This window comes from Eublepharis macularius, chromosome 4 (assembly GCF_028583425.1).
Source record: "Eublepharis macularius isolate TG4126 chromosome 4, MPM_Emac_v1.0, whole genome shotgun sequence".
In the NCBI taxonomy this organism is placed as follows: Eukaryota; Metazoa; Chordata; class Lepidosauria; order Squamata; family Eublepharidae; genus Eublepharis; species Eublepharis macularius.
The window spans coordinates 115,889,703-115,904,196 of record NC_072793.1 but is presented as its reverse complement, the minus strand read 5'-3'; the positions used below and the strand labels follow the sequence as shown (position 1 = coordinate 115,904,196).

The window sequence follows — 14,494 nt, the reverse complement described above, 5'->3', positions numbered from 1 at the left end:
CCTGCAGCTTGATAATATAATATTTGGTATGGCTAGGTCTCCTTTCTTCGTCTTGTAACACCTTGAATCTGATTCTTGTTTTTCTGCCATTCCAGATGAATTTATGTATTTGTTTTTGCCAATTTCTCAATGTCTTTTCTTGTATGTTAATTGGAATCATTTGAAATAAAAAAATAAATTTTGGTAAACTGCTCATTTTTGTCACGTCGTGTATAGTCATGCCATGATTGTCTGTTTGTTATAATGCTTCTGCCACAATATGCTGAATCTTCAGCTATACTGCTTTGTTACTGAATTGCTGTGTAACTCTCTCGGATCCTCTGTAACCATATTGCAGATGTTACTTCCTTAGGTCCCAGAAAGGGCCTCTCTTGTTATCTTAGAGAAATATGCGAGTCTCGGCTAGCCATGACCTTGATGTGTCTAGATTCCAGTTTTCTCTCCTGTTCCCAAATGCTGGGAAGTAGGCATTGTGTACCTAACACAAAGTCATAACTGAGTAGCTTCTCACAGAACTCTTGTAGGTTTGTATGCCAAAACCTAACTGTCATTTGGAGCATGAGAAAAGTCAACTGTAACATAGACTGCTTGTTTTGAATTGTCACTTCTGTCAAGCTCTGTGATGGAGAACAGGCCTGAACTGCATAGATCCTAATAAAGCTGATTCTGCTGGAACCAATGTGTGTTCACTGTGGATAGGCTTGAGGGGTTTACCTGCCAGAGGCTGACAATTTTTATTGTTGAAATTCTTCCTAGCCAAGATAATTTTAATGCAATAATATATTATTGTTCAATGTATTGTCGAAGGCTTTCACGGCCGGAGAACGATGGTTGTTGTGGGTTTTCCGGTCTGTATTGCCATGGTCTTGGCATTGTAGCTCCTGACGTTTCGCCAGCAGCTGTGGCTGGCATCTTCAGAGGTGTAGCACCAAAAGACAGAGATCTCTCAGTGTCCTGAGAGACACTGAGAGATCTCTGTCTTTTGGTGCTACACCTCTAAAGATGCCAGCCACAGCTGCTGGCGAAACGTCAGGAGCTACAATGCCAAGACCACGGCAATACAGACCGGAAAACCCACAACAACCATTATTATTGTTCAGTCTCTGTCTTCTTTTACTTTCCCCTCTTTGCCACTCGATCAATAAAGGATTATTGTCTGCAAAGATTTTTGGTTGAATGTCAGCCTTTTTCAAATTTGTTGTTAATGTTTTCAATATCCAATTCATATCAATCCTGGAGTACGTTTGATGTCTTTCTGAAAAGAATGTATAATTTCTGGACTTTGGATTTGCAACTTTCCAGGCATCTACCAAGTGTAACATTTCCATATATCGGAAAATATTTTGGGAAGCCTATCCCCTTTTGTCTTCTTGGAGCTATCTTCTTTTAAATTCACTATTTCATTCATATCTCCCAAAATCATAATATCCCCTTCTTGAAAATCCAATAATTTTTCAAAAAATTTCTCATACAATTTTTCTTTTGCCTTGTTTGGTGCATATAATAATGCTAAAGTGCTGATCTTCCCATTTGGCAGGAGGGACCTGGTACTTACTTTTTTGGCATCAGTACACACTCCTGCACCTACACAATAATGTCACTTCCAGAAGTGTTTGCATGTTTCTCAGCAGGCTGATTGGGGGCCCCAAACGGGATTAATTTGGCCTGTTTGGGGCCAAAACCAGCCCACTGAAAAGCACAGGAACTCTCTCAGAGCCGGTGCAATTATGTCACTCCTGGAGCTTATGACATCACACCACCCCGGGTGGTGTTCCCCCACCTTTCCTCCCCTGCTGGCCACTGATGGGGGCAGAGTGTGGGAGCAGGGGATCCCCTGCCCCCAGTAAGGGAATGGCATCCCTAGATTTGAGCTCTGTAATCTGGAGATCAGCTGTAATTCTGGGAGATTTCCAGGCCCCTCTTGGAATTGGCAATCTTGCTTGATTCTGACTAAACCTGATTGAGCTGCACAACTAAGTGCTTAATGTAATTGTGAATTTTCTGTGAATTAACATGGCGTTTTGAACATTTATTTATTTATTTATTTATGTCATTTATAGTCCGCTTTTCTCACTGAGACTCAAGGTGGATTACACAGTATAAGATTAGTACAATCAGTATCAAGGACATTTCCATAAACAATGTCATAAGGTAAATAAATGCAGGCCTCTGACGTGAGAAGGAGGGGGCTGGAAGAGTGAGTGAAGCATGCTGTCATTAGACGGAAGCCCTAGAAGGCTGAGAGAAAGTATTCATTCTGTCTAGGTCAGTCTGTGGGTTATCTCAGAGAGAGGTTATATTCTGTCTACTTCAATTACTCTGTCTAGTTCGGTTAATCTATGTGAAAATCTGAGATAGAGAGTCTGTTTCTGCGTGGGTGAGAGGAAAGAATTATACTGTGAGTAAAGAACTGTGCAGGAGAAACAGTTTTTGTGACTGGGTCTGTGAATATACCTTTAAGAATATATAACTATTTTGAATCCACCAAGCTCATGAATCTATTATGAAACCAATATGCTTATCAATACTTTGCAACCATCATATGTATGTACTTATAAATACATTTTAGTTTCTGGTTAAGCAATATACCTGTTTCATCTGGAATATAGGATCTCTTTTTATCTCATAGGCCCCCCTTTGCACTGGCCATTCTGTCATACTACCGTCTGTAACTCAGCCTTCTTATAATACCAGTTAAACTGAAGGGATGTAAGGCAAAAGCCTTTGGTTACAGTGAAAACATTTTGGGAAAGCTGAGGAAGTCAGGGAGGCAGCAATGCACAGGTCATACAAATGGCTTCAAATACCGCTGGTGGTATTAGCAGTGGGGTTCAAACCTCAAAGAGAAGTTCTCAAAATTAAAAGCCTAAGTAAAGTAGAGAATGCCTGACTCTTTGGGAGAGGGGGAAAGCGTGTTGTTTGTTGTATGACCAGAGCCCTCCTGAGGTAAAAGGTTAAGGTAATGTAAGGAGGAGCTTTAATACAGATCCTAGTCAGGTTAAACAGAAACACTACAGTAACTAACTGGAACTTCTACTGAAGTCATCAGATCTTCCCTATCATCAGATCTTCCCATATCAGGTGGGAGGAAAACTGTGGCAGTTTGAGAATTACTAAAGTATAATAAAATGTAGAGGGGGGTGACCTTACCGGGGGGTGAAGAGATAAATGTGAATTTATAAGCAGCTAGATCAATAGATTGATATATATATAGATATATATTGGTTAATAAATAGAATATTGATAGAAAATAATTAAGGATAAGGATTAAATATACGGATTGAGTAGCCAACAATATTTTCTTTTTTTGATAAGATTTGTATAATGCACCAAACTGAATGTATAGACGAGTCAAATTGATTGACTATGTGATGAGAGTTATATAGAATTACCATAAAAAGATAGAATGAGTAATATATAGAGAATAAGTCAAATTGTTTGATTTAAATGTGTAAGATTTTTATGGTTTATGATATATAGGTTTATGATATATAGAAATATTTAAAATTGGAAAATGGGATAAATTGTTTATCCAAGATGGAAACAAAGACTTACAGTTTGGGTATATAATAAGAAAAGTAGTTAAGGATGTACTGCTTAGTATAATGGAGAATATGTATTTGTTTTAGATAGAGAAATTTAATAGAGGTAAGGGAAAAGGGACAAAGGGTTGGAAAACTGTTGGAAGTCAACAAAAGGGGGGGAAAGGGAGGGGGTTAGAAATGAAAAATTTGGGGAAAATTGAATGTAAATGTAAAAATAATGGATTCTAACCCAATAAAAAATTTAAAAAAAAAAAATTAAAAAAAAAAAAAGATCTTCCCTATCATTTTTTAAAAATATAATTCAGGTGGAAGTTGACAATAACATCACTGTATCTATTTTTGTTCACATGCAAAAATAATTTATATTCCTAATAAAATCTGGCCAGGATTTCTCTCTTGCTATACACATGTGCAAGTCCTCTTCCTAGCCCATCAGCACTAACTGTTATTGTTATATGTAATAATGCAGATTAAACATGGTTTTGCGCTTCAGAAAAAGACTCACGAAAAAGCATTCTGTTTTTATTGTGTTAAATGCCTACACAATGAAGATAGGTACTACCTGGTAAGGGTTCCTTAGTTTAATATGCATACTAATTTTGTGTTTATGAAAAAAAACCCAATATGTTCATTTTAAAATGTTGCAAGGGTAATGTTGGAACACATAAGGGACAATCCCAGTAAAATAATGGGATTTGGTCATTATTATTGATGTATGTTCCATTGATTTCAGTAAGATCCAGTGATTGCCAATTGGTTCTTCAATATCCTCTTGAGGCAACCACTTTATGTTTGCCTGTGCCTTCTGCAGTGGTCATTTTGTGGTTGTGCCCACCATCCTATTTTAGCAGGTGCCCACAGGTTCAAAAGGCTGAGGATACCTGACCTCATTAAACACAGCCTGTCAGAATTCTACATGAATACGACTTGCTTTCTGTGCTTGCAGTCCTTCCACATTCTTTTTTTAATACTTGAAGCTGGCTTGAATGCTTCTCAGTTTGATTAAACTCCAATATGATGTGGTATCCAAATGTAGATGGCTTGGCAAATTGAAGTTTCTATCACAAGCCAAAATGGTTAAATTATAAAATGATCTTGTGACACCTGAATTTCCATTCTGTTGGAAATTCTAAACTGGTCCACTTTTCTGGGTTAAAAAGTACTTAAACAGTTGTTTAATGATTCTCTGACATATTTATATAGCAAAGGGAGGGAGTTTGGGGGAACACCTTGCCAGCTGTATCTAGCTGAGCATCAGTGTCCTTGTAAGCAAATATAACAGCCTACGTGTGATCAGAGATGTAAGCTGCCCCATGAGACTCAGAACCTGGACACTGCCTTGTATTTTTTTTGTTTCCTTGCTTTATTTAAATTGTATTTTGTTAAAATTGTTCTTTATTTAGATTATATTCAAGTGTTTTGTAAGCCTGTTTGGGTCCTCACTGGTGACAAAAGTGGGATAATCCATTACTTAAATAAACAGTTTCCAGCACTTGTTAAGTATTCATTTGCTCCTTAATCATCACAAGTGGGTTTTATTGGCGGATTTTAGCACAGAGAAGTTTAAAAGGGAAGAGATAGAAGCAAACTAGTGTGGGCTGATTTCTAAATGTCCCTCTCAATTGCATCCTACAGAAGATTTTTCTGATCATCCATGACAATATGGAGTAGAATCTGAGAAAACTTTTCCTTATATTCCATTTGGTCTGGAAAACAAATATAAAGTTTTTACATCTTCATCAGTAGAAATTCATCTATGATATATCAGATTATCTAGTGAGAAAGAAATCTACTTCCTTAGGCTCATGTTTTCTGACTGGCTATGCTTAGATCTTTTTGAAGCATGGGTAATGTACTGTCTGAAAAACTAAAATTCTTTACTGTTGACTAAACTATCTTTTAAAACAAGTTTCAAAGGATTCTTATACAATGACTAAGGCTAACTACTAGTGCAACATTAGCTGATTAAGACAAGGCTTTAAACTCAGTAATTTCCATCTGATGGGTGCAGACAGTGGTTAAAGCAAAAATCCATGACTAAATGGATGTTCTTCAAATGAATCATTAGCATGCAATGTGGTGTGCACACACGCAAAAGTGAGAAAACATTAGTACAGAATGTGAAGACAGATAAAACTGTAGCACCAGTGAGCATGATTGTAAATAACTAGGCATGCAAGAAGAGGAACTGAGGTATAGCATTCATTACTGAAAAACAAATTAAAATTTAATTTTTTAAAAGCCCCCACACACACACCCAATTTAAAGATTCTGAACCAGTGCTTAGAAGTAGCAGAACCCACCTGAGTGAGATGAGATGAGATGGATGGCTGCTATAAGGCAACTAGGTTTTTCTTTTGATGTACCATCCATCCTTATCCCTCATTGCCACTCTGTTGTAATGTCAGACATGGAATGGGAAGACCTGAATTTAAATACCCACTGAGCCATGATACTGGGTGATATTGTCATTACCTTTCAGCCTAACCTGTCTCACAGGGTAGTTGCGGGGATAAAATGTGAAAGACAGAGTTACCTAAACCTCCTTGAGCCCTTTGGACTCTGTGTAGCAATAATAATAATTTTTATGCAGTTCTGGATATTTTTCTTACACACAAAGGAATAGTTGTGAAACTCTGCTATAGCACAAGGATGGTTCAGTATTTTAAAAAATATCCTGAGCCCACCCAGTCATCTACAAAGAAAACTATTAAATTAGAGAGGGAGGGAGGAAGGGAGGGGGAGAGAAATGTGCATGTGGGGTAGGCTGAAAGAGTGAGAGAAGAAATTTGTGTATGAAAAGGTGAGTCTGCGTGACAAGTTACATCAGTGTGCGTATGCCATAAAATGGGTTCCTATTTTTTAATAGTTAGTTAGTTAGTTAGTTAGTTAGTTAGTTAGTTAGTTAGTTAGTTAGTTAGTTAGTTAGTTAGTTAGTTAGTTATGAGTGCTTTGAAGTTAGATAACTTTCAATGTAATCCTAAAAGGAATTACTCCAGTCTTGATTTCAATGGGCTTAGACTGGAGTAACTCTGCTTAGGATTTCACTGTTTCTTCTAAACTAGGCCAGATTTGGGTTTAGCCTGTTGTGCGTTTGTATATTCACACTTTGATATAATTTACTTACCTAGATACCTTTTATATCATTTATTTACATGTCTGTGCATACACATGGGGCTTTTTTCAGCCAGAGCACAGTAAAACTCAGTTCTAGTACCTCCTTTGACCATCTGGACTGGGACGGTCACATCAATCAAACATTTAGCAATAGTGTACTAATTACTCCACATAAAGAATAAACAAAGGAAGCATGAGTCCCAGCATCTTTTTATTTAGGGGAAAAACCCCTCTGTGTGTGTGAGAGAGATTGCTTTTCATGGACAAATATCTTTAGGTAGCTAACAAAACTAATTTTAAAAATTACAACTAAGTACTAAACTGCACATTAAATAGTTTGCAATCTCAGTGGAGAAAGACAGGTTGGCAACAGATCAGTAAAAACACATAGTGGGATTGCATATAAATTTCACTGCTTTTTATCCTATCTCATCCCTCACCTCAAGAAAAAAATGTTACTTACTGCCTTGTTTCCAGGATTTTTATAACTTTGTTGCATTTAGTGTTCAGGATCTCCTGAGTTTTGTTGTAATTAAGCTACTATCAACCTTTGGTTGCCTTTACATACTTAAAATTAAGCCACTTCCCCATTCCTTTGTATAATAGATTTTTATTAGGTTTTTTAAAAAAAGAAGAAAACTTTTTTAGTATCAGGTTCGTGTACAAGATAATCATTATATATCCAAAATTTCAAGAAATTTGCAATACATAGAAAAAGAAACTGAGTAACCGACTACCCACCCTTTTCTTTTTTCCCCATTTATACAATACAAAGTCCACTTAGATCTCTCCAAGCACCTTTTAAATTCCTTGCTCTTTTACCCAACTACTCAATTCCTTTTATCATTTTTTACAATTATTTATGTTCTGAGTGAGCAGATTCTTAAGGCACTCTTCAGTTCTTTAATTCTTAAGCCTAGGGCACTAAGCCCATAGCCAGTCCAGAGACAGAACTAGAAGAACAAACAGCCACATCTTTATATTCTATTATTAGTCCCATTATTTGTGTATATCATTGACTAAATAATTTCTTAAAAGAGAAAAGTATACAAAAAGATTTTTATAATAGCCTACCCTCGGTCTTTCATACATCAAATCCAAGCCATCTGAGGTTTTGTACTTGTATTTTCATTACAAAAGGCAAAAGAAAATGTGTGGGTAGACTTAGCTTAAACAATAGTTTAGATTTTGAAATTTAACACAAAGTTCCCTCTACCTCCCTATTATTTCCCCTATTGATCCTAGAAAATATCTTATCTCATGTTCGTCAGGCCCCACCTGGAGTACTGTGTGCAGTTCTAGAGGCCTCACTTCAAAAAGGATGAGGACGAATTGGAATGGGCGCAGAGGAGAGCAATCAGGATTATCAAGGACCTGGAGACCAAGCCCTACAAGGAAAGACTGGGAGATCTGGGAATGTTTAGTTTGGAGAAGAGGAGGTTGAAGGGAGACATGATTGCTCTCTTTAAGTATTTAAAAGGCTGTCACTTAGAGGAGGGAAGGGAGCTGTTCCTGTTGGCAGCAGAGGATAGGGCTTGAAATAATGGGTTTAAACATCAGGCGGGAAAGTACCAGCTGGATATTAGGAAAAACTTCACGTTAAGAGTAATCTAGCAGTGGAATCGGCTGCCTAGGGATGTGGTGAGTTCCTCCTCATTGGCAGTCTTCAAGGAGCAGCTGGACAAATACTTGTCGGGCGTGCTTTAGGCTGTTCCTGCATTGCAGAGAGAGTTGGACTAGATGGGCTGTAAGGCCCCTCCCAACACTATAATTCTATTATCTCTATTTCTGTGCCATTTTCTATTTCACATGTTAAACATTTTCCATGTAAAATATTCATACTTTTCAAAATAATTTGTGTAAATACATATATATCACATAAACTGCACATACTGAGTATAAATTGTGTCTGTGTATAAATGTACATAAATGGTATAAAAGAACCAAATGAATCAATACATACAATGAAAATGGACCCAAACTGTTCACAATGACAACACCCAGAAATAAAAAGAAATGTACAAAGACATGTTCCTCCATCTCTAAATGTAACTGAAGCACAAAAATTGCCAGGGGGGCGGGGGGAAGAGGGATTTGGAAGAGCACATTGTTTGGGAAGAAGCTAAGTTCCTTCCCTCCATGCCACTCTGCCCAAAAGATATGTTTCACACAGCTGCAATTAGACTCATTATGAGGAACAAAAGATAGGCACAGAAATTATAACTTTTCCAATAGGGAATGGGATCTGAAAGCAACTCTATTTTAATCGGTGTTCATTTTTTATCATATATTGCTTTTATTGTTTACCTCTTTTTAGGACCAGTTTTCTGGAATAAAGGCAGGTTTTTATTTGTTTAAAATAATGTGCTTCTCTCTCTCTAAGTATGTGTGTGTGTACACACACATAAGTTCTCTAAGGGGGCTGATGCAAGGAGAAAGAGTTATTCCCCACCACATTCCTGATTTAAATGGCCCCCCAAACTGCTTTTTTGAATTTAAAGTACACATAAGAGATCTGATCATGGATTCCCCACATCACCCTTCATTTACTTATCACCTATTTTGTCTTCATTGTAGTTCAGAAACAGAAGAGACATCCGATTCCTGTCTGGGGAGGAAGGAAGGTTAATATACTTTTAATATAAATAAATAAATATCCACTGTTTAACTTTTGTGCATGGAAATAGGCCTTTTTTCATGAGATGTCAACTTTACTTCTATATTTATTATGTCCCAGCATATGGTTGCCAGGCCTCCCGGTTGGGGACAATAGATCCCTCACTCCCAGCTTTTGTGCTCCCCTGCTGCCACTCACCTGGCCAGCAGGGGGGAAAGGTGAGGGAACAGGCTTCCTGGGCATGCTCCTTGCATAGGCCCCAGGAACACTCCCATGAGTCCAAACTGAAACTCCCAGAAGGGACGTCATGGCACCACAATGAGAAGTTACGATGTATGTATGTATGTATGTATGTATGTATGTATGTATGTATGTATGTATGTATGTATGTATGTAATTTATGGTCCACCTTTCTCATTGAGACTCAAGGCAGATTACACAATGTGATAGTAGTACTGTTGGTATCGAAGACAATTTCATGAACAATACCGTAGGGCAGGGCTTTTTTTCTGGGAAAAGAGGTGGTGGAACTCTCTATGAGTCCATGTGCCGCCCAGACACACACAATGATGTCACTTCTGGGAAGTGATGTCACTCCCTGGAAGTGCCTCCCCTCCCTCCGGAAGTGCTGGCTCTTCCTCTTCACTGCCACATTTTTTTCACTGCTGTTTTCAGCCTTGAAGGATAATTTGTGAATGGAGTGGAGAGTGCCGTCAAGTCATAGCCAACTTATGGCAACCCCTGGCAGCAAGAGACTAACAGAGGTGGTTTGCCATTGCTTGCCTTTGCAAGCCTGGTCTTCATTTGAGGTCTCCTGTCCAATTACTAACCAAGGCTGACCCTGCTTAGCTTCTGAGGTCTTGAATTTGCTATCATTCAAAGAAGGAAAGGTGTCGTTGTTTTAAGACTGGTTAAAGTAAAAGAAAAAGAGAGCAAAAGAAAGCCCAAATATTTCAAAATTAGCAGAGCGAAACAAAAGGAAAGAAAAAAACCCCAACCAGCCAATAGGGCTTCTCCAGGCTAGCTAAAGCTAGCCTGCCCGATGTTCCTCTGCTCTTTCAAGTGGGTTGGTTTTTTAAAATTTTAAAACTCCCTCTCCCCCCAACCAGCCAATAGGGCTTCTCCAGGCTAACTAAAGCTAGCCTGCCCGATGTTCCTCTGCCATAGAAAGGGTGGTCTTTAAAGACGTCCAAAGGGGGACTCACCTTTGGCTTCCCCAGGGTTCTGCAGGGATGGCCGTGTGCCGCCTGATTTTCGCCACTTCGATAAGCCACAAAATGGCGCCGGATCATTTCCGCTCCCCGTGAGATGGCGGCGTTCGATCTCCGCATAATAACCCCCCCCCCTGCCTGTGGCATAGAGGGCTGCTTCCCTGCCCTGCCACAGGCCGAGTTATTGAGGAAGGAAGCAGCTACTCCTGGGCAAGCTGCCGCACAGGGCTTATTGCTGTTTTTTGCACCAGGAGGCAAAAGAGCCTGAGCTGCGCAGTGGGAGGAAGCAGAATGAGGTGGGTGGGGTTACCAGACATGTGATCTCTTTGGAGATCACGTGATCTCTTTGAAGAACTCCTGGAACGGCGTTCCAAAGCGTTCCTGCTCAAAAAAAGGCCTGCCGTAGGGTAAATAAACGAAAGTTTACAAAGGCATAACATTAGCAAGAATCCAATACAGAGTTGAAGAAATGCTGAAACAGAACATAAGCAATTCTAGGGCTGAAATAGGAGCACATATTTAAAGCAGCAGATAGTACGTAAGACATCATAGTGGTGAAGTCTATGGGTGAAGTCTATGGTCCCTAACTCATTAGCAGAGCATCTGAGAACCCTCCCAACAATACAAAAACCTTTTTGAATAATTCAGTTTTGCATTGTTTGTGGAAAGCTAGGGCAGTGGGGGCTATCCTGACTTCCTCAGGCAGGCTTTTTCACAGGGTAGGGGCCACCACAGAGAAAGCCCGGGTCCCTCCTCCTAACTGGGAGGCTAAGGATACCTGGGAACCTTATCCCAGCACTACATTATTCCATGCTGAACAACAGACTATAATGTAATTTGTAATATTGATAATGTTTGAAGTGGCTAACTGCAGGTAAAAATATAAACAAACATTAATTAAAACAGCATCAATTTAAATCTAACAAAACATATAACTGGGTTCTTAGATTGAATAAAACCCATTAATACCCATTTATAAACCGTCCTGAAGGTTATATCTAAATAAATCCATAGGAGTGGGCTTGGGAGGGTTTCATTAGCTAAGGGGGTCTGCATGTTAACACAAAAGCAACAGCTCTGCTAAAATCCTAGGAATCTAGCTTCTTGAAGAGAAGGGACTTGGAGCAAGAATGGCTGAATGTACTGTACAAGTGGAAGGGGCCACAAAAAATTAATGGGGCAATTCCAGGGAGCCAAGACAAGCCCCTAGCATTCCACCACTTCTGCCAGCTTTTTCTGTCCCATCGTGACTTTGCTTCCTCCTCTTCCCCCACTCCCTTGGCTGTCCCCACTTCACTGACATTCTCCCCCCTCACCCAACTCTTCCCATTTTATGCCACTCTTCCCCCATTCCCTTTGCTGTTATTCTTCTTCCTCTTCCCACTTTTTAGCTGCCTCTCCTCCCCTCCTCCACCTCTTCCACTGCCACTTTTCCCTACTCCTCCTTGCTAATTCTCTAACTTTCCTTCTCACCCTCTTAACCTCTTTGCAATGGCCCCTGGGCCTGGTTTATGGTGGAAAAAAGCAAAGATGTGCCACTTTTTCTCCCTCTCATCTGAGGAGGAGCAGGCAGCAAAGGAGAAAGAACAGCAGACGCTGCAGCAGCAGACATCCACTTTGTCTAGCTTGGCAGGGAGGGGCTTGAAGGTAACTTCTCTGCCACCCCCTCAGAAGCTATTTTCAATGGAAGAGCCTTCTAGGACCCCCACAGTGGCTGCCTTGCCACCAGACGCATTGGTGAACATGGAGGGTGGCCCAGAGTCCTTTGCGAAAGAGGAGGAAGAAGATGCATTTCTGTAGTTTTGAATTTTTCTTACTATTTTCAGATTTTTCTGCAAGAATGAGGAGGGGTCCCCAAGTTAGCAGAACCAATTGTTTTATAGGCAAGTGGCCTGGATTGGAGGATTTAAATATCCATAAGTTGGGGACCTGCAAGGACTTGTGGTGTGTGTGTGGGGGGAATCTCATTTTCCTTTCTCCCGCTATGTCCTCTTTCCTTTCCCTGGCTGCCCCCATAGCTTTCCCCCTTTTCTTGCTTCCTTCTCTCCTTCCTATCCAGCTTTGTCTTCTCCGTCTTCAGTTTTCCGTCCTCCTCCTCCCCCTTTCCCGTTAGCCTTTCTCCTATATCCCCTTCCCCACACTATTTCTTCTTTCCCTCCTCCTGGCAGCCCCCTTATGCTCACTTTCCGCTATTTCTCCTTCAAACCCACTAGATAACCCACTGCTCGTATTTATCTTTATTTGTTATTTATTTATTTCATCTATATACTACCTTTCTCAAAGTAGTATATAAATTACACCATTTGCTTTGCCTCCCTATTATCCTCAAAACAACCCTGAGAGGTAGGTTAGGCTAAGAGTGCATGACTGGCAAAGTCACCCAGTGAGATTTCATAGTAGAACAGTGATTTGAAACTGGGCCTCCTTGATTCTACTCTGAAATCCTAACCACTATACTATACCGGCTTTTGTGGGGTGTGAGCTGCTGTTGAACAACAACAAGCAACTGGTTCTGGGTGACTCATGAAAGTCATGTGGTACCAGGTCATCTGGTGGTTGCTTTTGGGCCTGGCCTCAATGAATTCTCTCTCAAAGGCCAAAAAAGCCCCGGAAAGGGCCCTGCCCCCTCCTGCTGCCTTTTATCATCAGAAACCATTTACCACCAGAAGCCTGGAATACTGGCTAAACTGTTATGGTTGCCTAGTAACAGCCACTGAGAGCATCTGGTTAAAGCTACAGGTGCTCACTGTGACACTGAGAGATCTCTGTCTTTTGGTGCTACACCTCTGAAGATGCCAGCCACAGCTGCTGGCAAAACGTCAGGAACTACAATGCCAAGACCATGGCAATACACCCCGGAAAACCCACAACAACCATTGTTCTCAGGCCATGAAAGCCTTCGACAATACTACAGGTGCTCCTTTTGTCATTTTGGTTTTTTTTAAAATCATGTATATTTTTTATGTTTCATCTATTTTTGCAAATCTGGCGCATTTTTCAGATGTGTAGGAAAATCTGTCTACTCCATTCATGGCTCCAATCTCCAGATTAAGTATCCACAGATCAGGGTCATTTGACTTTTAGAATATAAGATGATGATGGGGGATTCTCTGGAGGAGATTCTCTGGTAGGCATCAAGAATAAATTACAGCACCTTGAATTGTACTCAGAAGTTCATTGGTAGTTGTGATGGGGAGGTCCAGTTTCACCTCTCTCTAAAGGCCACCAATGTGGGTTGACAGAATGTTGGGTGAGAATTAAGAGTTGAAAGAACAGTTAGAGAGTTGTTGTAGTCAATAGTGACAGTGAGTGGCTATAGGAATAACTGAAAACAGTATGGTCAAACTCTGTGGTTTGACCATAGGGTTTCCAGTGATTCCTGGAGTTACCCGCTGTCACTTCTGGGTTGTACCAGGAAATGATGTGCCATCAGCTACACTGCTGATGTTAAACACCTCCATGTTCCCACTGCAATCCTCCCTCAGTTTTCCTTAATGATTCAAAATTACAACAACTCTTGAACTGTTACCCATTGTCACTTCTGGGTGTAGAGGCCTGTACAATTTTTTAAAAATTTATTTTTCTACCGCTGTCACTTGCAATGGCAATGGGCAATACAGATGATCAGCAGGAGGCCTTCTGGTATAGTTGGACGCCTATCACCCCTAAGCATGGGCCAGAAGCTAGTTGTAAGAAAGACAGTTTGCAACTGAGAGAACTGGAAGAATTGCAGAGCTTGGGATCAAAGTTTAAATATATATCTATGCCCTATATCTATCTATTTTTCTGTCTGTCTACCTATCTACCTGCCTGCCTATGTGGTGACAGCATAAAAGGGAGCAGTCTTATTGCCCTAATCTAATTTCTGGGTGAAGGGCAGTTGATAAGGTAATTGGGCTGTTCTGTCTGATGGTAGCTCTGGGAAGGAGACCTGGTGTGTAAAATAGTGTTCTAGGTAAAATAAATAGAGTCAAGATAAGTGATGAACCTTTGACTGCCTAACC

At 40.1% G+C, this 14,494-nt stretch overlaps 1 protein-coding gene across 1 annotated transcript in view; it reads right to left on the bottom strand.

Moving 5' to 3' along the window:
- The window catches only part of CACNA2D3 (calcium voltage-gated channel auxiliary subunit alpha2delta 3), a 1,057,886-nt gene that overhangs the window by 330,444 nt on the left and 712,948 nt on the right, over nt 1–14,494 (bottom strand). The gene's annotated exons all lie outside the window — the stretch shown is intronic.